The sequence below is a fragment of the Taudactylus pleione genome, unplaced genomic scaffold (genome assembly GCF_031769625.1).
Source record: "Taudactylus pleione unplaced genomic scaffold, aTauple2 ptg000230l, whole genome shotgun sequence".
In the NCBI taxonomy this organism is placed as follows: domain Eukaryota; kingdom Metazoa; phylum Chordata; class Amphibia; order Anura; family Myobatrachidae; genus Taudactylus; species Taudactylus pleione.
The window spans coordinates 6,049,436-6,076,770 of record NW_028284632.1 but is presented as its reverse complement, the minus strand read 5'-3'; the positions used below and the strand labels follow the sequence as shown (position 1 = coordinate 6,076,770).

At 49.5% G+C, this 27,335-nt stretch overlaps 1 long non-coding RNA gene across 1 annotated transcript in view; it reads left to right on the top strand.

Moving 5' to 3' along the window:
* The first annotated feature begins 750 nt into the window (after nt 1–750).
* Nucleotides 751–27,335, top strand: part of LOC148516945 (uncharacterized) — a 46,848-nt gene continuing 20,263 nt past the window's right edge. The window contains exons 1-2 of the long non-coding RNA XR_015879337.1: nt 751–832; nt 2,757–2,834. This is a non-coding gene — a long non-coding RNA (uncharacterized LOC148516945). The remainder of the gene's footprint in view (nt 833–2,756; nt 2,835–27,335) is intronic.

Sequence of the window (27,335 nt, the reverse complement as noted above, 5' to 3'; positions counted from 1 at the left end):
CAACTGCAGGGTGCTCACTACTGGGGGCAACTACAGGGGCCTCACTACTGGGGGTAACTACAGGGGCCTCACTACTGGGGGCAACTACAGGGTGCTCACTACTGGGGGCAACTACAGGGGTCTCACTACTGGGGGCAACTACAGGGGCCTCACTACTGGGGGCAACTACAGGGGCTCACTATTGGGGGCAACTACAGGGTGCTCACTACTGGGGGCAACTACAGGGGCCTCACTACTGGGGGCTCACTACTGGGGGCAACTACAAGGGGCTCACTACTGGGGGCAACTACCGGGGGCTCACTACTGGATGTACTGCATAGGGGGACCAATATTTGGGAGCACTACATAGGCGGACCACTACTGGGGGCAGGGCCGTCTTTTCCATTGGGCTTATTGGGCAGTTGCCCAAGGGCCCAAAGCTTCTAGGGGCCCGCCAACCCGCCCCCCTGCAGTGGGTAGTTTGGTAATAGAATAAGCGGTGCGCTGCGGGCCCCGTCAGTCACTGTATCTACAGACTAGCGCAGCAGCTGCGGGGCGGGCCCCCTTGTCATAGAAGAGCAAAGCAGAGGAGGGCGTGGCTTTAGACTGTGCTGTGCTGCATTTGCCCAGTCTGTCCATCCTTCTCCTATCTGCAGTTGATCTCCTGTCTGCACTACAGTTGTTGTTTTAAGACAAGTTCCCTGTCCCTCCCCAAGTCCCCGCCCCCTCATGCTCTGCCTGGTCTGTCCAAGTCCCGCCCCTTCCTGCCCGGGCTAGCTATCCTTCTCCTAGGGAATCTCCCTGCAGAGTCCGGTGTGTGAAGCAACAGCTGCCTACAATGCTGCAAACACAGGTAAGGATGGCTTTGTATCCATGTTAGGTGGGAGTGTATACTTATATTACATGGGGGGAGGTGTAATGTATCAGGGGGATGTAAACATATTTTCTGGAGTGTGTGGTGGGTTGGGGGGGTAATGTATAAGGTGGGTGAGGTGTGTTTAGGGGTAGAGTGATGTATCTGGGGGTGTATAGTGATGTATCTGGGCAGTTATAGTAATGTATCTGGGGGGGTATAGTGATGTATCTGGTCGGTATAGTAATGTATCTGGGGGGGTATAGTGATGTATCTGGGGGGGTATAGTGATGTATCTGGGGGGAATAGTAATGTATCTGGGGTGTATAGTGATGTATCTGGGGGGTATAGTGACGTATCTGGGGGGTATAGTAATGTATCTGGGGTGTATAGTGATGTATCTGGGGGGAATAGTGATGTATCTGGGGGTGTATAGTGATGTATCTGGGGGGTATAGTAATGTATCTGGGGGGAATAGTGATGTATCTGGGGGTGTATAGTGATGTATCTGGGGGTGTATAGTGATGTATCTGGGGGTGTATAGTGATGTATCTGGGGGTGTATAGTGATGTATCTGGGGGTGTATAGTGATGTATCTGGGGGTGTATAGTGATGTATCTGGGGTGTATAGTAATGTATCTGGGGGTGTATAGTGATGTATCTGGGGATGTATAGTGATGTATCTGGGGGTGTATAGTGATGTATCTGGGGTGTATAGTAATGTATCTGGGGGGTATAGTAATGTATCTGGGCAGTTATAGTAATGTATCTGGGGGGTATAGTAATGTATCTGGGCAGTTATAGTAATGTATCTGGGCAGTTATAGTAATGTATCTGGGGGGTATAGTAATGTATCTGGGCAGTTATAGTAATGTATCTGGGGGGTATAGTAATGTATCTGGGCAGTTATAGTAATGTATCTGGGGGGGATATAGTAATGTATCTGGGGGGGATATAGTAATGTATCTGGGGGGGATATAGTAATGTATCTGGGGGGGATATAGTAATGTATCTGGGGGGGATATAGTAATGTATCTGGGGGGGATATAGTAATGTATCTGGGCAGTTATAGTAATGTATCTGGGGGGTACAGTAATGTATCTGGGCAGTTATAGTAATGTATCTGGGGGGGATATAGTAATGTATCTGGGGGTATAGTAATGTATCTGGGGGGGATATAGTAATGTATCTGGGGTGTCACCACCCGCACTGCAAAGATAAGGGCGGAGCTGCGCAGCATGAATCAAATCACTGCGCAATCCTATATTGCTGCAATAATACCATATCATGGGTGGTAGGGGCCCCAGTGCATTGCTTTCCCCAGGGCCCACGCTGTTGTTAAGACAGCCCTGACTGGGGGCATTATATAAAAGGAACTGCATAAGGGGGGTGGCGGCAGCTGGGGCTGGCATAGGCGCTGGGGGGGTGGTACATTGTAGTTTGGCGGGGGCACCAACATTTATCTTGACTCCGGGCACCTTGGATGAAGTTACGCCACTGACAGGGATACAATTTATATACAATAGCGATTAAAGCACACACAATAAGCAGCCGGGAGTTGGCAGTCACGTGTTAGGTACCCTTATGGGGAGTAAGGAGTAGAAGAAAATGTAAAGAGAAGCACATGAGGGAAGAGGTCCCTGCTCGAGAGAGCTTACATTCTAAAGGGGAGGGGCAGACAGACAGGCGTGATACAGAAGGGGAAGATAGGGAGGAAAGAGCATGAAGTGGGTTAGGACGAGAGCTGGAAGACCTTGATGAAGTAGTGGGTCTTGAGAGCCAGTTTGAAGATTTGTAGAGAGGGGGAGAGTTTGATAGGGAGAGGGAGTACTCCGCTGTTATGGCGCAGGTAGTACATCTAAGTTTATTAAAGTCTTTAAGGATTTTGGGCAAAAAATTTAAAATAATCTACCTGTCTCTCTAGGCCTGGCCAACCAGAAGAGGAATCTATAGACTGGGTGCATGGATGAATAGATGGACCGACCAAGTACCTGGAGCTCAGGTAAACTTACATGTATTCATTTATTCACTTAGTTCTACCCAAAACTGTGTTTTTAGCTTATCAATGAAATAAACTTTTCAGGAGCGAAAGGAAACGCACATTGGTAATAGTACAGAGTCATACATTGAAAGAGACTTTAAGATGGATCTTCTCTCTACAGTTTACAGTATAAATTGGATATCCTTGGCTACCTATATTAATTTCACTCTTGCTCCCTCTTACCCTTTTAAATGCCAAGAAGATGTATCTGCCCTCATAGGATTCTGAAGGCCAGGATCCCGGATGCTGGCATCCCGTACCCAACCAGCTCTCATCTACCAGCAAGAGACCTAGATGATTTAAAAAAAAAATTCCCATCAATCTCACGTTTTTGAATAGACATAGATGTGCTATCGAAGCAGGGAATCAGGTTACGTGGCTGGTTCCTGACATTGGCCCTGATTCATACCCGCTCACTGCCGCAGGCAGCTCGCAGGGTCTGTGGGTGTTTTTCTTTTTGTTTTTTTCTCCTGCCGCTCTCAAAGCTATGGGACACCTCCCACAGCTTGTGCGAGTGACCTGGAGACCGTCGCGATTATTGCGACCATCGGCCTTGCGACAAGACCCTGTGGTAGGGTCTAGGCTTCCGCAAGGCTGAGTGGACTTCCTGCTCTAATAGAGCTGGAAGTCCACTACTGACATCAGTAGTGATGTCAGTAGGTCCTCCCACAAACGCCAGGTGTTCCTAAGGGAACACCTGCGTTTGTGCAGCCACCCCCCCTACCCGCCTACATAACGACTGTCACTTACCATCGACAGCCGGCCCATCTTGTAGCGAGCCCCGTAGCAATTGAAGTTCAGTCGCTCGGCGGGGCTCGCGCATGCACATGCCGGACGCGGCGCATGCGCAGTGGCCAAACATCAAGCTGCTTGCGAGCGCTGTGCGCTCACGAGCGGCTCTGAATCAGGCCCATTGTCATAACAAAATCTCATTGTTGTACATTTAGAGTAGAAAATACTAAGCTGGAGAATATAAAGAGCAAATGTAAAGCCAGCACCAAAAATCAGTCCATATGTATCTAACTCTAAACGGTTCCAAATGACCACTTAGAGGCTTATGTGCTTAAGCGAACTAGGAAAGAGATTGCAGACAGATTTTGCCGGTAGGTTTTTCCCTGTGTGATGTAGATGGACACAGTGTAGGCTGACCTAATGCCCAGAGTTGGAGCACTCTCTGTAGGGAAGGTGGGGACATAGACGTCTTAATAATGACAAGCTCCGCACAAACGTGTGGGGTCCCAAAACTTAACTACTAATTGAACTTCACAGCCACTGGATTAATGCAGATAGCTAAAAATCAACTGTTCCTATAGAAAACCCCACTTCTCATGTACCCCTTGAGACCACACAGAAAGAGTGAAGAGAAAAGGCTTTTGTGTGCTACAAAGAGACAGCACAAAGTAATGGGTGAGAATAAAAATCTTTGGTAAACACATAGGCACACTACTTATAGAAACAGCGACTCAAACAGAGATCAAAAGTTGTTCTCATTGGTAACAACTGAGCCTTAGATTTGTTTTCTTTAAATGGTTACTCCTTCCAATTCAAAGAAGTACACAAAATATAGCTACCCATCTTCAGACAGCAACACAAGAGACAAGGCCTGCCGTATCTGCTGGCCTTGAATGGACTTAATCACTTCATAGTTCTTTCAATAATTAAGTCATCTTTTTTTTTTTTTTCCATTTATATAATCTCCGCAAATCTATTCTGCCTGTTACACACATTACAATCTCTTGCATGGAATACATTTATTCTAAACTCACAATAAGTAGAAATAAATTGAACTGTGCTTCACTAATGTTGGAGCATTATAGGGGGACTGGTAAATAAAAAATAGATATTTGTTAGGGTGGTTTATCCAAGGCAGCTGTATAAAATTTCGAGCTCGTCACTCTCCAAAAAGTATAACAATAATTAAAAACAATAAAATACAGCACACACATAATTAGTGAACTTCAATAGGGTCACTGAATCAAAATGCGGATAGAGAAATAAAAAAAAATACACATTTAATATTTCACACATTAAATGAAAATATTGTACATGCATACAACCATATACTTAATGTACTGTAAACCATATACATCAGGCAGGTCAAACTCAAAATCCCAACCGGGCCAAATATTCAAGGTGTAAGAGTGTGTGGGCTGCAAGAAAAAAAAATAGTGTATTATGCAATTTTGAAAGTTTTTAGTTTAAGCAAAGAGATGTCAAGTATCGGGAAGAAAATATTAGCTTTAATGTTTTTTTCCCGATTTTTGATATCTTTTTGCTGTCACCAATTTTCCAGTCTCAGGTAGAAGGGACTCAGGGGGCATGTGGCTGAAGGGACATATGTTCTACGTTGGAGAGAAACCACCATATAGGCAAAGCTTAGCTACAGTATATCATGGTTTCTCTCTAACGTGGAACATGTGTCCCTTCCAGCCCCCTCTGTCCCTCCAGCCACATGCCCCGTGTCCCCTCTTGCTCCGTGTCCCCTCCAGCCACAAGCCCTTTGTGCCTCCTGTCCTTGTCTATTCAGCTTCCAACCGCTGTGCCAGCCCCCTCCAATTTACCTTCTTTTTTGACAGTCGTCTGCTCCTCTTCCTTGCAGAATGCAGATGAGTCCTCCTGCTTTTCGTGGACAGCTGGGCACCCACTGAGGGCACGGACAGCATGATATTATTATCAGTGCTCCTGGTCCTGAGCTGGCTGGCTGCGATGGGGGGGCAGAGGTTTGTGAAGTCGGAACTGCAAATACCCATGGGAGTAGCTGTTGCAGCCGGGCATGCGCAGACACAGCAGCTCCCCCTGCAGACATTTTACCGTTCCTACACATAGCTTCTGCATATGTGCAAAATCTTCTTCCGCAGGCAGTAAGGTGAATGCTGCCCGATCGGAGCTGAGCTCCAAATTGCGGCAGCCAGCCCCGCAGCAGTGTGAATGTTCTGGTCCAGCAGGAACTCACCCAGCTTCCCGGCGGGCTGCATTCCACTTGTTTTACAATAGTAAATGTGGGGCCGTAAAAATATGCGTTTGGGGCCACATGCGGCACACGGGCAGCGAGTTTGACATGTCTGATGTACATCTATCTTATAAATAAATAATACTGACAGCAGAACAGAGGCGTCACCAGGTCTGGTTACACCCATAGCGCACTCTGACTATCCCTGCACTCCGGAGGCATGCCAGCACCTGAAAAGGAGTGTGACCTAAAATAAAGGGCGTGGCCTCTTTGGGGATCCCAATGTCTTCACTCCAAGGGCAGCCCAGCATCTATAAAATATATAGCAGTGCTCAACGGGGCATAATGACTCTTTAAGAACAGTCTGAGATAATTCCAGTTAGTTCCAGCTAAGGTCATCTTTACCAATACCGTATGAAGAATAATGGGGTCCTCTTTTGCAATGGCATTATGGATTTGTACCCTTGTGAATGATGATGTGCTGGAAACTCCAGGTAACCAATCATATTAGTAGCAGTATTTACCACAAAAGTCTTTATAACGTAATCTGCTGTCAGAACAGGTTATCTGACGTGTTTCGCTGTTAACCACTTACAGCTTTCTCAAATGTACCTTTGAGAAAGCTGTAAGGGGTTAACAGAGAAACGCGTCATTCATCATCCGTTGTGAGAAAGGGGGGAGATTTCTCAAACCTTCCAAATAGGACAAGTGGAAAATTTGCTCATGGCAACCAATCAGATTCTACCTATCACTTATCTAGCACACTCTATAAAATGATAGCTAGAATCTGATTGGTTGCTATGGGAAATTTCTCAATTTTGTCCTCTTTAGAAGGAGTGATAAATCTCCCCCTTATCTACTCTTACTGAATTTCCAAATTGTGGGGGAGTTATGGGCTCCCAGAAAGTAGGCAATCCCCCTGCAACCACTGCTGAAGTAGGCAGGGCAGTCATGGTGCAATTTGCTGGGCCACACCTGCCCCTCCCAACTGGCTCTCCCTGTTTCAATTTAGAAACTCAACAGTTTGCAGGATTGTGGTCCAAATACTATGGTAAAAACAATAAATATGGCAGTACTAAAATATATTACAGCTTGCCTAATGTACAAACGTCCCATAAAAATGTACACTTTTGTAAAAGTAAATGTATTACATTAGAAGACTTTATTTTGGTATGAGTTCGGCATCCCGGCCGTCTGGATGCCGACACCAGTCAAAACCACGACCGCCGGCATCCTGACCGCCGGGATGCCGAAGGTAAGTAGCAAGGTGGGGGGGTAGGTTTAGGGGTTAGGCACTAGGGGGAGGGTTAGGGTTAGGCATGAAGGGGGGAGGGTTAGGTTTAGGGTGCGGGGAGAAGGAGGTTAGGTTTAGGCACTAGGGGGGCAGGTTAGGTTCAGGCACCAGGGAGGGATGGTTAGGGTAGGGAGAGGGGGAGGGTTAGCATACCGACCACCAAGTGTCGGTATGTTAACCCTGTCGAGATCCAGGCGTCGGGTTCCTGACTGTCTGCATCCCATCTGTCGGTATTACATACCAATTCATTTAATTGCACTGCAGGCAACAATTTTGCAGTTTTGTAAATTGTCCTTATTGTTACATGATGAATCTTCTCCACATGCAAACTGGTGCATTTATTGATGAAATCTCATTATTAACATGTACACTGCTAAAGGAATGGAATGAGGATCTATACAGCTCAGCAGCCGGTGTGTGTATGCTGCAAATGGGTAGTTGTGCAGGATGCTGGAACAGCTATATGTGGGTATACAGTACACTGGGGTCTCTCACATGGAACTAAACAGGAGACTTCTGTCTCCCACCATGTCATTCTCACACACAGTACTAAGATGGCTGCAGTCACATGTGTAGGAAACATAAGGTTAGAGGTTTTACCTCCCTACAAACTCTGGGTCCTAGCAGGGGTGTATCTAAGGTTCTGAGCACCCCTGGAAAAGTAATGGGGTGCCCCCCATATTTTCTAAGCAATTACACTCTGTACTTATAACGTTAAGAAATAAAAACTTAAAATAAAGATTCATTTAATATTAAAAAAATGATGATGGATATAATAATTAGCCCTTTCTGTCTCTCCAGACAGCACCCCCTTCTGTCTCCATCAGCCAGCACCCCCTTCTGTCTCCATCAGTCAGCACCCCCTTCTGTCTCCATCAGCCAGCACCCCCTTCTGTCTCCATCAGCCAGCACCCCCTTCTGTCTCCATCAGCCAGCACCCCCTTCTGTCTCCATCAGCCAGCACCCCCTTCTGTCTCCATCAGCCAGCACCCCCTTCTGTCTCCATCAGCCAGCACCCCCTTCTATCTCCATCAGCCAGTACCCCCTTCGGTCTCCATCAGCCAGTAACCGCTGTATCACCAGGCTGTCTACTCAGCCAACACCTCCTTCTGTCTCTCCAGCCATCACACCCTTCTGTCTCCAGCCAGCACCCCCTTCTATTTATTCAACCAGCATCCCCTTCTATCTCATCAACCACCCACCCTTGTTTCACCAGCCAGCTCCCCTTCTCTCTCACCAGCCAGCCCCCCTTCTCTCTCATCAGCCACCCCCCCATCTGTGTCTCTAGCTCCAAACCCCCCTGTCTCTCCAGCCCCTGGTCCCACGCATGCAGCCCCCACAGCCACATATTCTTATAATGTCTGGGCATCTAGATGTCACCCTGCCGCTCGATTACACTGTGTCAAGCTCCTCAGTGTCATGATGTCACATGCGCCTTGTCTCAAAGACAAAAAAAACTTCATTCATTTTACTAGGCAGCCGCCGGCAAGTGCTGGCGGCCCCAGTCCTGGCAGTCCCATCCTGATTCTACCTTCCTGGCCATGGGTGGCACCACTGGACAGCATCCCCCCATTGGCCAGCACCCCTGGCGTGTGCCGCTCTGGCCAAGGGGTAGATACGCCCCTGGGTCCTAGTGCCCAGCATGTATGCACAGTGAAGAGACAGTACAGGAGTGCATTGCCTTCTAACAAGCCTCCCCAGCCACTCCATGCTCTACCCAGCCACATCATTTTGTAGGAATATGACCAATGTAATCATCAGACAAAAAAAAGATTAAACCAGACCTGTGTTCCCTTCAGCTTCCTGTCCCCTGTTTTTTTTAGCCTCCTGCCCCTTGTCTTTCCAGTCGCCTGCTCCCTGTCTTTCCAGCCTTCAACCCCATGACACTCCAGCCTCCTGACCCCTGTGTCGCCCCAGCCTCCTGCCCTATCACTCTAGTCTCCTGCCCACTGTATCTCTCCAGCCTCGTCACTCCAGCTTCTTGTCCCCTGTGTCTCTCCAGCCACGTACCCCATGAGTCTCAAGCCTCCTTCTCCTGTGTCGCTCCAGGCTCCTGCCCAATCACATTAGCCTCCTGTCCCCTGTTTCTCTCCAGCTTTATGCCCCATCTTTCCAGCCTCCTGCCCCATTACTCCAGCCTACTGTCCCATCAATGCAACTTCCTGCCCTGTCACTCCAGACTCCTGTGCAGTCATTTCAGCCTCCTGCCCCATGCCTCTCCAGCCTCCTGCCCCCCCTGTGTCTCTCCAGCCTCCTGGTCCCTGTGTCCCTCCTGCCCCCTGTCACAAACCTCCTGCCCCATCACTCCAGCCTCCTATGTCTCTCCAGCCTTCTGCCCCGTCTTTCCAGGGTATGTGTGTGTGTAATACAAATCCCACCATTTTGGCAACCAGGGGACCATCCATGCCATTGGGGTAGGGAAAGGCAGGGGTGTTGCTGCTTCTGCATAGGTGCTCCATCCTCAGCCTTTGCCTGTCTATGCACTGCTGCGTGGCCATGCTGCGTGACTCAGCAGTGGCAGCACACATACACTGAGAGCGCCTGCCTGCAGTGCAGCACCACCAGCCACCAGTCCTGAAAAGTAGACAAACTATGTCCCATATTGAGTCAATACAGGATGTAGCATGTCCCTTTCAAATACAGGATGATCGTATATAATACATGATAGGTGGCAACCCTACCCACAGCCCACTGTGCAGATAGGCTGGAACTGTGGAATGAGCAGAAAATCTCTTTTTTTTTAGATCTAAGGATTACTGTACCTAAACTAATTGCATCACAGCCCGTGCTCTTCATTGAGAGACAGTTAGTGTGATTTGCTGCTAGGCTGGCTGGAAGTCTGTCACGGAACTCAAAAGCCGACCACCTCCCGCGCATGGAGATGCACACCCACTGGATAAAAAAATAAAATCATCTATTAAAGAGAAAAACTGACAAAAAATCATAAGACACCATTCAGCACAGGCCTGGCCCTGGTACTTATACCTGGCCCTGTCCCTTCTCTTGGCGCCCTTGGATACTATGGGGAGAGGCTTCAAAACAATTTGCATAACAGTTGAGTATAAAATGGGCAGTGTGCTATTCATTAGGAGCAGAGACAGCAAATGCCATTAAAGGAAGGTGCAGGAGTACAAATCTTAGGATGCCAACGCCGGAATCCTGACACCTGCCAGAATCCTGGCGCCGGCATCCTGATGGTAAGTACTGGGGTTAGGGGAGGGTTAGGGGTTAGGGTTAGGCACTAGGGGGAGGGTTAGGGTTAGGCACTAAGGGAGGAGGGTTAGGTTTAGGGTGCAGGGAGGGGGTTAGGTTTAAGCACTAGGGGGGGTGGTTAGGTTTAGGCACCGGGGAGGTTAGGGGTAGGGAGAGGGGGAGGGTTAGGTTACCGACCGACAAGTGTTGGTATCCTAACTCTGTCGGCATGCCGGCGTTGGGATTCTGACCGCCGGGAACCTGAGCACCGGCATCCCGTACCCAACCCGAAGGTAGTTGTCTGGGGATACAGTGGAAGGAAAACATATGTAATAGATACAGTATATAGATGACTCAATATACATCTTAGCTCGCACCTAGAAATGAGCTAATTTAATTGTATGTTGGCTGCACTGATTTTACTTAATTTCATCAGAAAAAAAATTATGAAAAAAGATGCTCCCAGGGTAAAACAAAGTCATCAATAATATTAATTTTTATTATAATTATTATTTTTACATTTATAATGCAGTCTGTTCAAAATATATATTATTTGTAACGCTACAGTTTTTCCCCAATGCCACTTACTTAGGTTAACACCCACAGCTCTAACGACCACTAGGGTGATGGTCGCGATGGTCATTGACCATCGTGACCATCGGGGATTACGAGACCCTAGGGTAGGGTCTCACTTCTCGTAAGCCCCAGAGAGCTTCTGGCTCTGTCACTAGTGATGTCAGTGGGGCCTCCCCCAAACAGCAGGCGTTCCCATGGGAACGCCTCCGTTTGGGCTGCCACCCCCCCCGGCCCGCCTTCCAAACGGGGCGAGCTGTCAATCAACATCAACAGCTCGCCCCCTTTGGAAAGAGACCCACTACGACCGGCGCTGTCGGTCGTAGCGGGTCTCACGCATGCGCACGAAGGAGCCGGCTCCCTCGTGCGCATGCGCACTGCCGCCTCTGAATAAAGCCCTGAGTTTCTAAAACTGCCAAAATGTTAAAATTAAAGCTTCTCCCACAAAAAAAAACCAAAGGTAATTAAACAAATAGGTAAAATATGGTAAAAAAAAAATAAATGCACACAAAAGACATACTGCTATAAACAATAAATAGAAGTCGAAATATTTTTATTGTCCACAACTTTTTTATGGGCTCATAAATGGGCAGCTTTCCCATAGCCACCCTCCCTAAACGCAGTCCAACTGGCACTGCAACTGATTGAGTCTTATCAAAATGATTCACCAGCAGTGGCGTAACTAGGGTATTTGGAGCCCAGGGCAAATTTGAAAAGGGAGCCCCCCCGATGTGCGCGTGCGGCAAAAAAAATGGGCGTGGTCACTTAAAAATGGGGCGTGTCGACATGACACACCCCTTTATTTTCACACTGAACATTCCTATCCATATGCACCTTAACCCCAGTAGTACCCACCTCCCCCGTTGTGCCCCCAATAGTGCAGACAGGTTTAAAAAAATTTATATATAAAAATATACTTACCTGAATCCACGCTGCTGCTGCTCTGGTCCGCGACACCGCTCCCGCCGCCGCCGCCCGCCAGTCCTCCCGGGCTGGCGCGCTCAGCATTATGGGACAAACATCATGATGTCATGATGTCTGTCCCATTACCCACTGCAGGAGCCGGACGGACTGCTGCAGTAGTCAATGAGAGTCTATCTGACTCTCATTGGCTGCTGTTTAACACACGCTGGCGGCGATGCGTGTGTTATGCACAGCCTGAGCCCGCCTCCTAGCGCTATTGGGCAAGCGCTCAGGGGGAGGGAACGGGCTCAGCTGTGCAGCACAGGACCGGCGCTGGAAACCTAGCGCCGGTCCTAGCGCCGGTCCTGTGTAAATGTGTAACGCTGACCGCACTCATTGCTACACTGGCTAACTAGAGCGGGTGGGCTGGTACCGTGGCCGACGGCGCCCCCCCCGCTCCGCTGGTCCCACGGCGCCCAGGGCACGCACCCCGCACGCCCTGCCCTAGTTACGCCACTGTTCACCAGTATATACAAATGTTCAGAGTGACACGTGGATGGACGCAAGACAGTAGGACATTTTGAATTCCTGTCTATCTTGTGTTCACTATTAATGTTTGCGTGTGCTGTTGACTCTTTCTTCATTAGGATCAATACATTTTATTTGCAGGGAGAACACCCTGTGTGCGAGTTCTAGCACAATGCTTGTCTGCATGTTAAAATTATAATTAGCATAACTATACAGATGTAAATTAAATAAACATTAAATACATCTGTTATACACAGCTGGTCAACGGAGAGCAATGGGCATGTGGGTAGATCGGACCGAAACCAGCTGTGGTCAGCAGCTATCCACATTTAGCTGGCAAGAAAGAAAAAATGTAAGTAAGAGAACATTATCAAAAATACTGGATTTACAATGGCTAAATGCAATTCACTGTAATTGCTCCCACATTGCGTGTACAGAACTAAATGTCTATTGTTGTCTCTATGCAGAATTGTATTCATCATACCCATCATCATCATTGTGATCATCAGTGCCCGTATCCTTGGTGCAAAATGTATGTCTGGAAACAGGAGCATTAGCGCTTACGGATGACCTTGCCCATGCTGGAACTTCCATTACAGTCCAGTTATGCCTCTTCTGTCACTACAGGAGAGTGACTGAATTGCATATGATTCTGCTGCACCCGCACTCAGGGGCGTCTTTAGAGACGGGGCCCCTCCTCTCACCCCGGCGGCCGGCAGCCGCAGAATCAGTAGACTCTGGGCACTAGAGTGTGCCCAGAGCCTACTGCACATGCTCAGATCGCCAGGGAAATGGCGCGACCACCATTCTCTCGGCTAATTCCTTACAGCGCAAGCGCAAAAATGGATGCGGCGGCCATTTTCTGCCGCTTTGAGCAGTGCTAAGAGACCCGACGTGGGACCTCAGAGAGGTAGGTTTTAGATAATATGGGTGCAGGGTGTGCAGTGCAGGCCCCCCTGGACCCGGGGGCCCATATGCACCGCACACCCTGCACCCATTATAGATACGTCCCTGCCCGTACTTGCTTATGCTTAGCAGCAGAGCATGCGCTCACAAGATATGTTGTGAAAACTGCATTCATCACTGCACCAGGCCCAAGATGAGCCATCATTCCAACAGCCATCATTAACAATGCAAAAGAAGATAAACTCCAAATCAGCTAACCTCAGTGGCGTATTAAGAGAGGAGGGGTCCCATGTGCAGTCTACGTCCGGGGCCTCTTCATCTCTACCCAGTGGCCAGCAGCACACTGAATGCAGCAGTAGACTTTGGGCACCAGTCTGTGCCAGAGTCTACTACGCATGCACAGGTCACCGGGAAAATGGCGGGGTAACCATTCTCCCAGCGATATTCCTACACAAGCACAAAACGCTGTCGCTTTGTACAGTGCTGCTACCACCGACGCGGGACTCTGGAAGTATTGAATAAATAGGTGCAGGGTGTGCGGTGTGCACTGCATACCCTGCACCCATTATAGATATGCCCCTGGCTCACCTAAACTGCGTCCACCAACGATGATTTTGCTCCATATGGCTAAAACAGTTATACTACTTAGCAATCCAATCCTTCCTAATGGTAGCCAATCCCAAGCCCAGTGGTGCATGCTGAGAGAGGAAACTTCTGAGTACCTAGAAACCCCCCTGATTGACCATAATTGGAGCCCTACCCTCCTTCACAGCATAATGCCATGATTTGTGCGTGTCATTTTGGCTCCATCCCCCATACAAAAAGCGCTCCATTATGCAGCAAAGGGGCAGGGGACTAGTGATTACATTTACCAGGCCTCACCATCAACATTTGTCCTGTGAAAGTAAGTGTGATATGGGGGCCTATTCATCAAATAATAAATGGCCCGGTAACCATGTGGAAACGCATGCTTGACCCGAGGTAACTCATGCGTAGCCGGGACGACGGGAAGCAGGTAAGTAACGCAAGTACAGAAGTAGCTGTGAAACTAACCATGGGGACAACTGCTTTTCGGAGCAGTTGTCCCCTCATCGCAGCAATGATTAATTGCTCTGGTTTCACGGTTACCCTGCTGCGAGTTGGATACTTAAGTATCCCTGGCAGTGAGTCCAATACTTCATCATCGGAGGCCATATGGCCTTCGATGATGAATAGTCCCCATAGAGAGAGGGAGAGAGAGAGAGAGATGTGCGTTGACCCAATACCACCCTCAAGTGTGTTTTGTTTTTGGTTTTGGATCTGTTTTTTTTTAATTGATAAAAAGTTAAAAAAAAACAGCTAAAATCATGTAATCTTTGCAATCCAAAATCCGAAATTTAGGTTTTGAAGTCTGAATTCTTAACCACGGGAAGATCAGAACAGCAACTTGGATCTGTCTGGATCCACAGAATTCGGATTTCTAGATAGCCAAACCTATATATATATATTTCTACTTCAGGGTCCATAGGGTATCCACAGGATACCTTGGGGTATAGGTGTGACGTCAGTCGCAGGGCACCAAAGAGTTAAGCTTTCAGCCTCCCAGGATGCACTAGGTCCCCCTCCTATACCCCGCCCCCGGGCCAAGGCACCTCAGTTTAGTTTGGTGCCCGGCCGGAGTCGGGTGCACCTGTTGGAGTGGGGGCTAGAAGAGCCCCTGAAGCTTATTCTTCATGCAGCTGTGGCTGCACAACTGGATGAACAGCATGGACAGTCAGTCATGACGTCCATGCTGTCTTCCCTACACCCCGCCGGTACCAGAACGCCGGTACTGATCCGGGGATGCTGGTGGGCGTCTGGGGTCACAACTAGCGGTGACCCCAGATGCTCCGGACCATGGCCGGATTCAAGGGGGACAGAGGTAAGCAGCGGGGTCCCGCGGTGGGTCCCCGCTGATCACATGGTCCTAAGTCCCCAGGCAGGGGGCTCCCTGGGGACTGGCTGCAGCGTGGAGCCAGGCGACCAACCTGCGCTTCCACTACCCCCTGGGACAGCGGACCGCAGCAGAGCGGTAGCGCTGCGGCGTCCCAGGGGTTAAATGCATGCCAGGGGAGCGCACCTTCCCTGTCTCACAGCCGGCGCCTCCCCCGCTGCACACAGCCCTCTCTGCACTGTGCTGACTGGTCCTGTGTCAGCGCTCCTCCCCCAGGCCAGCCTCCTCTCTGCTCCTCGGCGGCCATCTTCTCCAGAACGCATGGTGAACGCTGCTGGAAGCGCTGGACGGAAGCATCGTGGTCTGGGTCCCCCCGCATACCTCTCCTCCGCTGTGGTCAGGTCTGTGTATGCAGCGCTGTGTCCTACCAGGCCCTGTGTCTGTGTAGTTGAGTGATCAGCGCTGTTAGTGCAGGAATTGTTATTTTTCTGCATTGTATGTGACTGTGCTAGCGCTGCTGCCTGTAATCTTTTCTTCTCTAAACTGTCAGCTTTATTACTGTCCCTGTTCTTTCTGCTAAAGCCCTTGCGGTGCGGTGCTGCAGGGTGGTCTCTCGCCTATTTAATACTTAATTGGTGAGAGAGGTCACATACGTGGTGCCATCATGTCTGAAAGTGATTTTCCCCTCCGGCTACAGTGTACCACGTGCAAAGTACCGTTAGCGGAGGGGGAGGGTAGCGCGGAGGGCCTTTGACGGCAGTGTTTGTCCATGGCGCGGCCTATTACGGTTACAGCACCGGTACAGGAGCCGCCCTGGGCTTGTTTCGCTCAGGCGTTAACAGCTTTAGTGGGCCAGTCAGCTCCGCAGCCCGCGTTTACTCCGATGGGTTTGTCCCAGCAGTCTGTGGTGTCGTCACCCATGCAGGGGTTCCCACGACAATTGGTGGTACCCCACAGTCTCCCTATTTCCCCGCTCCCGGGTTCTCAGGAGCCAGCGTGGGTTAACTCCCTGACGAGTTCTGTACAGCACTTGTCGGATGTGTTGCAAGGGGAGTCTGTGATGCGGTCTCATAAAAGGCCGGTGGCGTCTCTGTCCGCTCCTTATGAGGATGACGAAGGGACGTCTGATGATGGGGAGATTCTAGATCCTTACGATCAGGAACCTCTCCATACTAAGGACGCTGATGCTAAGTCCAAAGTATATATTCCTGGACTTATTCGGGCGGTCCGCACAGCCTTGGTGATTGAGGACGAAGTTCCCCCAGCGGCTAAATCTAAGTATGCCTTTTTCAAAGATGTGAAGGGCGATGCCACAGTCTTTCCTCTTTCGGGTCAGTTGGTGGACCATTTAGAGGAGGCGTGGAAACAACCTGGCAAAAGATACCAGCCGCAGAGACGCCTGGCGGTGGCTTATCCGTTCGCGGATAATTATTTTGCGAAGTGGGAATCCCCTCCACAGGTGGATTCTCACGTGACCCGTCTTGTCCGTAGTGCCACATTGCCGATGCCATCCATGCCCTCCCTTAAGGATGCTACGGACCGCAAGGTAGAAATCTGCCTGAAGTCCGCTTATTCCCTTGCAGGGGGGGCAGCACGGCCGGCTATGGCCATTTGCTGGGTTGCCAGAGCGATGGAGCGCTGGGCGGATTCATTAGAGGCTTCTTTTGAATCCGACTGTCCGGCCGATCAGGCGGAGTTGATTGGCAATCTCCGTGATTCGGCCACCTACATCAACGAGGCGGCTCTAGACATTAGTACTCTGGTGTCTAGAATTTCTTCAGCAGCAGTAGCTGCTCGTCGCACCTTGTGGCTGCGATCCTGGAAGGCGGACGCAGATTCCAAGAAAGGTCTGGAAGCGTTGCCGTTTACCGGAGAAGTTCTCTTCGGTCCGGATCTGGATAAGATTGTGGCCACGCTGACGGCAGCCAAATCTGCCTGTCTCCCGTCGGCCGCTGCTCCTTCTGGTTCGGGACCATCGTCCTTTCGGTCATCTAGGGCCCAGGGCAGGCCCAAACCACAGTCGTTTCCTCGACAGGCTGGCCCTAAGAAATCGGTCAAGCCCCGGAAGCAGGCATGGAGTACCAGACGTCCGGCCCCCAAGCCAGATGACAAGCCTGCGGCCTGACGGTCCGGGCCTCCCTTTGGGGGATCCCAGGGTGGGAGGCCGCCTGCTACAGTTCGCCCAGTGTTGGTCGACCACTACGACAGACACTTGGGTTCTGGAGGTGGTTTCCCACGGATACGCCCTCTCCTTCCGGCACAGACCCCCGGCTCGCTTCTTCACCACGGGTCTCCCATCAGACCGGAACAAGGCTACGGAGCTGCGGAAGGTATTGCACACTATGCTCCAGGCTGGAGTTATAGTGGCGGTTCCATTCTCCCAGAGGGGCCAGGGTTTCTATTCAAATCTATTTTTGGTACAGAAACCCAATGGGTCATATCGTCCGATTCTCAACCTCAAAGCACTCAACAAGTCTTTGCGGGTCCCGAAGTTTCGGATGGAGACCCTACGGTCCATCATTCTGGCGCTGGAACCTGGGGACTACTTGGTGTCATTGGACATACAGGACGCTTACCTGCATGTCCCTATTCTTTGGCGCCATCAACAGTTCCTCAGGTTTGCAATCAGCAGCGACCACTTCCAGTTTCGGGCGTTACCTTTTGGCCTGGCAACAGCACCACGTGTTTTCACCAAGGTGATGGCGGTCATGGCGGCTTCTCTGCGGCTGCAGGGAGTCCGCATGTTGCCGTATTTGGACGACCTGTTATTGGTGGCAGGATCTCCAGAGCTCCTGTTACGCCACTTGGACCTGACCATTGCACTGCTGCAACGGCACGGCTGGCTAATCAACTGGCAGAAGTCCACTCTAATCCCGTCTCGGAGGATTCTGCATCTTGGAGCCTTATTGGACTCGGGACAGCAAAGGATCTTCGTGACGGAGGACAAGATCTCTGCTTTACAGTCAAGGGTGCGCAGTTGTCTGCACAGCCGCCGGGTGTCCTTACACTCGGCGATGAGGTTACTGGGCTCCATGGTGTCGGTGTTCGACATGGTGGAATACGCCCAGTTTCACTCCAGACCTCTGCAGCACCTGATCCTGTCCAAGTGGAACGGGCTGACTCAGTCTCTGAAGTCCCAGACGATTGTGCTCACCCAGGAGGTTCGCCTGTCCCTTACGTGGTGGTTACAGACGACCCACCTCAACAAGGGACGTCCGTTCTGGGTTCCAAATTGGGTCCTGTTGACAACGGACGCCAGTCTTCGGGGCTGGGGAGCAGTTTCGGGTCCACACTTGTTCCAGGGCAGGTGGACGCCGACAGAAGCGGAGCTTCCAATAAATATCTTGGAACTCCGTGCGGTCTTCAATGCTCTCCAGCAGGCACAGCGGTTTCTCCAGGGTCGCCCGGTGCAGGTCCAGTCGGACAACGCTACCACCGTGGCCTACATAAACAGGCAAGGAGGAACTCGCAGTCGGGCGGCTCTCGTAGAGGTCTCTCGGATCCTGGTTTGGGCGGAGCGCAATCTTCCGGCCATATCAGCGGTCTTCATCCCGGGAGTGCTCAATTGGGAGGCGGACTTTCTAAGTCGCCAGGACGTTCATCCGGGGGAATGGTCCCTGCACCCGGACGTTTTTCAACTACTGGTGGACAGGTGGGGTCTTCCAGAAATCGACCTCATGGCGTCCCGGCACAACAACAAGTTGCCGGTGTACGGGTCTCGCACAAGAGACGAAGGGGCGTCTCTGGTGGATGCTCTGTCCGTCCGGTGGACGTTCCGGTTCGCATACCTGTTCCCTCCGGTCTCCCTTCTTCCACGGGTAATCCGGAAATTCAAACAGGAAGGAGGGACGCTCCTGTTGATAGCTCCCGCGTGGCCCAGACGGCACTGGTTCTCAGACCTTCAGGGTCTGTCCGTGGACATTCCTCTGCGGTTGCCGCTACGACCGGACCTTCTGTCTCAGGGTCCTTGCCTTCACCCGGACCTGACTCGGCTGTCTTTGACGGCGTGGCTGTTGAGACGGCCATGCTGAGGTCCCGGGGGTTTTCCAGCTCTGTGGTGCGTACCATGTTACGAGCTCGGAAACCGTCTTCCGCGAGGATATACCATCGCGTGTGGCATACGTTCTTCCAGTGGTGTCGACCGAGAGGTTATGCACCGCGGGAGTTTCGTCTGTCTCGGATTCTCGCCTTCCTGCAAGCGGGACTAGATCATGGGCTTCGCCTTGCTTCTTTGAAGGTACAAGTTTCGGCCCTATCTGTCTGGTTTCACCGTAGGATTGCTACAATCCCGGATGTGCGCACCTTTATGCAGGGTGTTCTCCGCTTTCAGCCGCCCTTTGTTCCACCTGTGGCGCCTTGGGATTTGGCTGTGGTCCTGAGGGCTCTCCAAGGACCGCCGTTTGAACCACTGGGCTCAGTGGATCTTAAATGGCTAACAGCTAAGACTGTTTTCCTTCTGGCCATTGCTTCGGCCAGACGTGTTTCTGAGTTAGGGGCTCTTTCTTGTAGACCCCCTTTCTTGGTTTTTTATGGGAACAGGGCAGTGCTCCGCACTCGGCCCGAGTTTCTTCCCAAAGTTGTTTCCCAGTTTCATATTAACGAGGAAATAGTTGTTCCGGCCTTTAACTCACCGGGTCTTTCCGTGGGTGAGGCCTCTTTGGATGTTGTGCGGGCCTTAAGGACTTATGTTGACCGCACTTCTTCGTTTAGGAAGTCGGACGCTTTGTTTGTCCTCTTTGGCTTCCGTAAAAAGGGTTGGCCTGCTTCAAAGCAAACTTTGGCAGCCTGGATCCGTATGGCTATTTCTGAAGCTTATCTTCATGAAGGCCTACCGGTCCCTCCTTCTCTGAAGGCTCATTCCACTAGGTCTGTGGGTCCTTCGTGGGCAGCTCGACGTGGTGCCTCGGCAGTTCAGATCTGCAAGGCTGCTACGTGGTCTTCTGTCCATACCTTCGTGAGGTATTACAGGTTTGACACCTTCGCCTCTCAGGATGCTTCCTTCGGGCGGCGGATTCTCCTTTCTGCACAGGAGCGCCCCCACCCTTAAAGGATACTGCTTTGGGACATCCCCAAGGTATCCTGTGGATACCCTATGGACCCTGAAGTAGAAAATATGAGATATGGTAAGAACTTACCCTTGTTATCTCTATTTCTACGAAGTCCATAGGGTTCCACAGGACTCCCGCCCTGTCGCACCTGTGCTGCAGATGGGCTTTGCTCTGGTCACCGGTTTTCCGTCTCCCTCTGGTGAGAATGTGATTCTTGTATGTGTCCAGATCTTTGTTCTCTCTCTTCCTTCTCCTCCTCCGGCCTATGGCTTGGTAACTAACTGAGGTGCCTTGGCCCGGGGGCGGGGTATAGGAGGGGGACCTAGTGCATCCTGGGAGGCTGAAAGCTTAACTCTTTGGTGCCCTGCGACTGACGTCACACCTATACCCCAAGGTATCCTGTGGAACCCTATGGACTTCGTAGAAATAGAGATAACAAGGGTAAGTTCTTACCATATCTCATATTATATATATATATATATATATATATATATATAATGTGATAAAAGCACTGGAAAAGTTTGGTATGGCTACTATGTGTGTCCTAGGTTTCTGTCCTATGTGTTTTAAAACCCTCAGGAGAAGTATGTTTGGAAAACAGACTAGAGTTGTCAGCTTTGGTGAAAAGCCGGAATGGGTCCTGGGGGATGGATGTGAGGAGAGGGAGGGCTCCATCCACAGGCCACTCCGGGTGTTGGGCCTTTCAGCCTGGTAGCAGGCTCATTAGGGCTTGCACCTGGAAATGGCTGTGATAAGCTAGGTTTAGTTGTGGCTGAGTGTCTCACACCTGGGAGAGCAGGCCCGCAGGCTAGCTTGCGCTGAGACACTGTTGGATACAACCTGTAAGTACTGTGGACGTGAACTTATTTAGTCTCCTGATAGTGAGGGAATCTACTGTCTAGTTAGAGCCCAGACGGGTTAGGATTTTGTTTTGTTTTATTTATGTGCCCTGTACAATAAAGATTGGCTCCGACCAGCTTGTACGAGAACCCCAGAATTGTGTCCTGTTTCTCTGGCTGCTGTGTGTGAAGGAGGGAACCCATCTACCCAGGAGAGGGGCCCCGATCCCTACTGTGTCACTATATATATATATATATATATATATATATATATGTACAGCACAGGCTACACACATCAACTGCAGTCACAATTCCTTTTATTTGACAGTGTGGAGAACATTATTTAAACAGCTCATCTTTTGTGTATATATCACTTGAGTTCTTTACAATGTTCTCTTTTCTTTGTTCATTCTCAAAACAATTCGCCAGCCTATAGTTTATGGCAATTGGTATTCCTATACAGCTCTCCCTTTGTTCTATACCCGAAAACAGTATCCTATTGTTTTATTTGTAGGTTGCAAGTTCAATTTTTATGAAGGACTTTGTGTGGTTTGTTTTGCTGTACCACTACATGTACAGAAAAAGCATATTATCCCAGCCACACAACAACTTTCTATGAAGCCTCCCACACTTCTAGAAATATAATACGCAAACGTTTATAGATTTAGCATGTATGCTATTCTCCAGCATAATGTACATTCACAAACCAATGCAATGTCTTTGACCTTTCACACCTGTTGATAAAAATGTAAGATGTATTTCTTTTATTTTTTTTATTAACTACAAGATACTAGTGACCCCTGCATAACAAAATAAGTGTTCAATGTTTGCATTATTAAATGAACATAGAAAAATAAGCAGCATAATCTATTCAATTGTTCACCAAAAATAATGTGGGGTTATTAAACAATGCTATTCCTTTATTTATCTATTTTCCTGCTTGAAAATGTAATATATTTACATTGCATATGAATAACTAACCTAATGTTTATTGTGGCTCAGAAACACGCATTAATTAAAGGGCATGTCAAGCCAATGATTTACATTTCCATATATCTAAGGCTATATAATAAGACTGCACAGAATAATATACACAGAAGTGTTTCTATTGTAAGTAACGTAACTACATATCTTCATCTTTCTCTCCCTCAATCCATTGCCATGTTAGGGGGGAATGTGCGTGTCTGTCGGGCATTACGTATTCTGAGCGAAAGTGACAGACTTCTGTGTTAGCTCATTAGAATTACACTGTATGCATTCATTAATTTATTATACACAGGGGAAGGGCCGGTGATGTCACAGCAGCTTAACTGCATTGAAATCTCAGTTTTATGTGTTGTATGCACTAGGCAGCCGAGAAGGGGGGGAGCGGGTACTATTTACCTAGGCCCGGGCTTGCTAGAGGGGCCCAGGTCCGGCGCCGCCCTCCCCCTCCCTCCATTCCTCCCTCACTCCTCCCACCCACACTCCAGCCCAGCTGCAGTGGGAGACTGCTCGCAGCTGCTGAGCAGCATCCGCAGCAGTCTCCTATGCCTGTGCGGGGGAGTGATCACACTGATTGCGCCCCCCCTCTGGCTTTGCACCGGGCTGAGGGGCTCACAGCGCCACCTCCCGAGCACTGCAAAAGTGTTTTTATTTCTATTAAGGGGGCGTGAGATTGGATTTTATGACTGTTGAAGGGATAAAATCTTGGTTGCAGGATAGGTAACAGTGAGTTGTAGTAAATGGAGTGTATTCACGGCAGGGAAAGGTTACCAGTGGAGTACCCCAGGGATCTGTACTTGGGCCAGTGCTTTTTAATATCTATGTTGGTGATATTGCAAATGGTATTGAAGGGAAGTTATGCATTTTTGCAGATGACACAAAAGTTTGCAACAGGGTAGACACACCAGGAGGGGTAAAACAAATGACTGAGGATCTGGGTAGACTAGAGGAATGGGCAAGAACATGACAGCTACAGTTTCATATAAAAAAATGCTAATTAATGCACTTGGATCTCAACAGGGGCTGGCTGGCAACTTTTAGCCTGGGGGGCAAATGCATGCAGGCGGCCCTGGCAGAGGAGTAGCGTGTAGCTACGGTGCCCGAAGAACGTGCGTGCTACGGCGCCGCCCCCCCTCAAGTGTTTCAGGGAGGAGGCGGGTCCATATGGGATTAATGTAAGGTAAAAATAAAGATTATGGGCAGCCCCCTGTCGTAGTGCCCATATGCAGTGCCCCCGTGTGCCACAGGAGATAACACCCTTATGCAGGCCTCCAGTAGTGCCCCCAGTAGTGATCCCCCCCTATGCAGTGCCCCTTGTGCCCCCAGTAGTGGTCCCCCCTGTTCAGTGCCCCTTGTGCCCCCAGTAGTAGGCCCCTTATATAGTGCCCCCAATAGTGGTACCCCCTATGCAGTGCCCCCAGTAGCAGTCCACCCCCCCATGCAGTGCCCCCAATAGTGGTAACCCTTATGCAATGTCCCTTAAATAGTATCCCCAGGTGTAGTCTCCCCCTATGCAGTACCCCCAGTATTGCCCTTTATATAGAGCCCCCAGCAGTGGTCCCTCGCAGTGCCCCCAGTGGTAGTCCCCTCCCCCTATGTAGTGCCCCTAGTAGTAGTCCCCGCCCCCCTATGCAGTGCCCCTAGTAGTAGTCCCCTCCCCTTGTAGTGCCCCCAGTAGTAGTAGTCCCCCCTTGTAGTTCCCCCAGTAGTAGTAGTCCCCCCCCTTGTAGTGCCCCCAGTAGTAGTAGTGCCCCCCCTTGTAGTGCCCCCATAGTAATCCACCCCCCTGGTAGTGCCCCCATAGTAATCCCCCCCTGGTAGTGCCCCCATAGTAATCCCCCCCTTGGTAGTGCCCCCATAGTAATCACCCCCTTGGTAGTGCCCCCATAGTAACCCCCCCTTGGCAGTGCCCCCATAGTAATCCCCCCCCTTGGTAGTGCCCCCATAGTAATCCCCCCCCTTGGTAGTGCCCCCATAGTAACCCCCCCCCTTGGTAGTGCCCCCATAGTAATCCCCCCCCTTGGTAGTGCCCCCATAGTAACCCCCCCCTTGGTAGTGCCCCCATAGTAACCCCCCCTTGGTAGTGCCCCCATAGTAACCCCCCCCTTGGTAGTGCCCCCATAGTAACCCCCCCCCTTGGTAGTGCCCCCATAGTAATCCCCCCCCTTGGTAGTGCCCCCATAGTAATCCCCCCACTTGGTAGTGCCCCCATTGTAGAGAGAGACTTAATAAAAAAATTAAAAAAAACCACTTACCTGAAACCCCGCTCCTGGTCCCGACGCTTCCACCGGCTCCTCTGGCCGCTTTGCATTATGGGAGAGACGTCGTCATGACGACGTCTCTCCCATTACCCACTGCGGGAGCCGGAAGATGGCTCCCGCAGTGGGAGCAGCGGCAGCCGCTGAGAGTCTGACAGACTCTCAGCGGCTGCTGATTACAGCAAACACACAGTTGCCGGCTCCGGTGGCTGTGTGTTTGTGCTGTGTAGCGCTAACCGGACTCCGTCCGGTCAGCGCTACACACGCGGTGCAGTCTGTGTCACAGTGACACAGACTGCACCGGCCCGCGGCCCGCATGACGCTGCGGCCCGGGGGGCACATGGCACCCTGCCCCCCGGCCCAGCCCGCCACTGGATCTCAATAACCTAAATGCTAAATATAGGATCAAGGACACTATAATAGAAAATACAGAGGAGGAAAGAGATTTAGAGGTCACCATTTCAGATGACTTGAAGGCAGGCAAGCAATGCACCAAAGCAATGAGGAATGCAAGTCAGATGCTTGGTTGCATAGGGAGAGGAATCAGTAGCAGGAAAAAAGAAGTGATAATGCCACTGTATAGGTCCTTGGTACGTCCTCATCTAGAATACAGCGTTCAGTCCTGGAGGCAATATCTCCAGAAGGATATAGACACATTAGAGACAGTACAAAGAAGGGCAACTAAAATGGTGCATGGCCTACAGCACAGAACTTACCCAGAAAGACTAAAATATCTTCATATGTATAGTTTGTAGCAGATAAGGGAAAGCGGGGACATGATAGAAACTTTCAAATACTGTACATCAAGGGTTTTAACAAGGGACAGGAGGGAAGCATTCTTCAAAGGAAGAGATGTACAAGTACACGAGGACATGCACTGAGACTGGAGGGAGGTAGGCTCAGAGGAAATTTAAGGAAAGACTACTTCACAGAAAGGGTAGTTGACAAGTGAAATAGCCTCACATCAGATGTGGTTGAAGCTAAGACTGTTGTACAATTTAAACATACTTGAGCTAGGCATAAGAATATCCTTAAGAAAGACCTAAGGAGCAAATTGCGTTGAAGTTGCCAAAAGGATAAATGAAAAGGGGCAGAATAGACGGGCCAAGTGGTTCTTATCTGCCGTCAAATTCTATGTTTCCATGAGCTGCTGTGCTATCTGGTGTCACCCCCTCAGATGGTGTCACCAAGTAGCAGTGACAACGGTGATGAATGATGCGGGTATGCACACGTCATTCACACTGTGTCAAAAGAGGCTGGGGGCTGCTTAACAGCTCCCGGAATACCGAACAAGCCCCCAGTGTAACAAGAACAGGGGCCTTCGGCGTGCGCAAGCAGACCACAGCAGAGGGAGTCAAAGGGTCAGTAAGTAGACTGGGTGACACCAACCCAAGTGACGCTGTTGTACCTTAGCGTTGCATGCACTAATTTGGGGAACAAAGGTGTGACTTTTTAAAAACAAAATGGCAGTGTGATGCACGGGTAGCGATTAAATGTGTTTTATCTTCAAGATGCATCTATAAAATACATATTAGGGCTTCAAGTAGAGCTTTACAGTTGTAGAATTTCATTTTGTGGTCCTTTAATTGCACTTATAAATATTGATAAATGCAGTTTTTCCATCTGATTCTGAATACGGCCTCTAAAGTGCACGGCTGTGCATCTCTGTATGAAACAGCTTTCAGTGACAAGCCTACAACACTGCAATAAGACTCAACAGCTCTGTACCTCTTTTCAGCCACCCCCCAACCCCCCCATCACCATCCAGGAACGCCCCTCACATTTCTCCTACCATGCATCTAAATCTGTTCTGCGACTATACGGACAAAATCGAGATGCATGTGCGGTTTTCAAATCCCACAAACACCGCCCCTTAATAAGCCCCTTAATAAATCCTCCCTCAACCATTGCACGTTTCCAAAGCCTAATGTATAACAATAATGACATCATATTTTAAATGTAATGTGTATTTTCTGTATCACATAAAAAGCTTTGCAATCACCCTACATCAGGTATATAATATAGCATATAACAGTGGTTCCCAAACACCGCCATTACAATCCTAATTTTAAGTCTAACCATGCTTGAGCACAGGTGACTTAATTAGTACCTCAGTCAATTTGATTTAACCATCTGGGATCAACCATGGATATCCTTAAAACTCGTTCTGTAATGGCCGAGTTTGGGAACCTCTGGCATATAAATAAATGGCTGTATTATAGTAACCTTACTGAAATAATCCAGTATAATGTTCAGCGTACACAATTTATGGCTTTCTGATTAAGAAAATAATAACATTTCATTGTAATTATGATATCTGTGAGCTTCTTTGCTGAAATAAAATGAAACCTGATACTCAGGATAAAGCCAACATTTATTCATTTATTTTTCATGTTGTTAGTAACATTCCTTTGTAATGAATAGGAAATTATAAAAGTGACAAAAAAGTAATTGTATGTGGATAGCATTTGTTTGCATTATTCCTACACTCTCCCTTTAAACAATCTGAGATTAGTATCCTATTTAGTATGATGCAGCAGGATCCCAGTACAATAGATTGAGTCCAGGATGAATGGTAAATCTCCAGGGTTCCTAGCCGCAGCATTTGAGAGTCACTGGCTCGTGTGATAAAATGTAGTAAGCATTCTGCCACTCCACTCTATCCCAAAGTAATGGGACTGTAAGGACCTAAACGATCTGGTAATTAGCACAATAAATCTGTGTCGGCGGGCATGCTAGTAACAAATGTGAGTGATTATTCTCCCAGGAGGATTTACAAATGACTGTTAATTTGTCCTTGTTCTCATTAACATCACAAAGCGTCCAAGATGTTGAACCTAACATGACAGTAGCATTGAACACTATATACTGGAGATACAGGGCCTGATTCAGAGCAGCTCGTAAGCGGCCGCTCGTTCGCTCCGAGCGATGTTTTTACCCAACTGCGCATGCGTACGGATCGTCAGTGCGGTCGAAATTCATGTGCTCGCAAAATAGCGAATGCCTGATAATTTGAGTGACAGGAGGAGGCGTATGTGGGTGGTAACGGGGGAAGGTGCTTGAAAACGGGGAGTG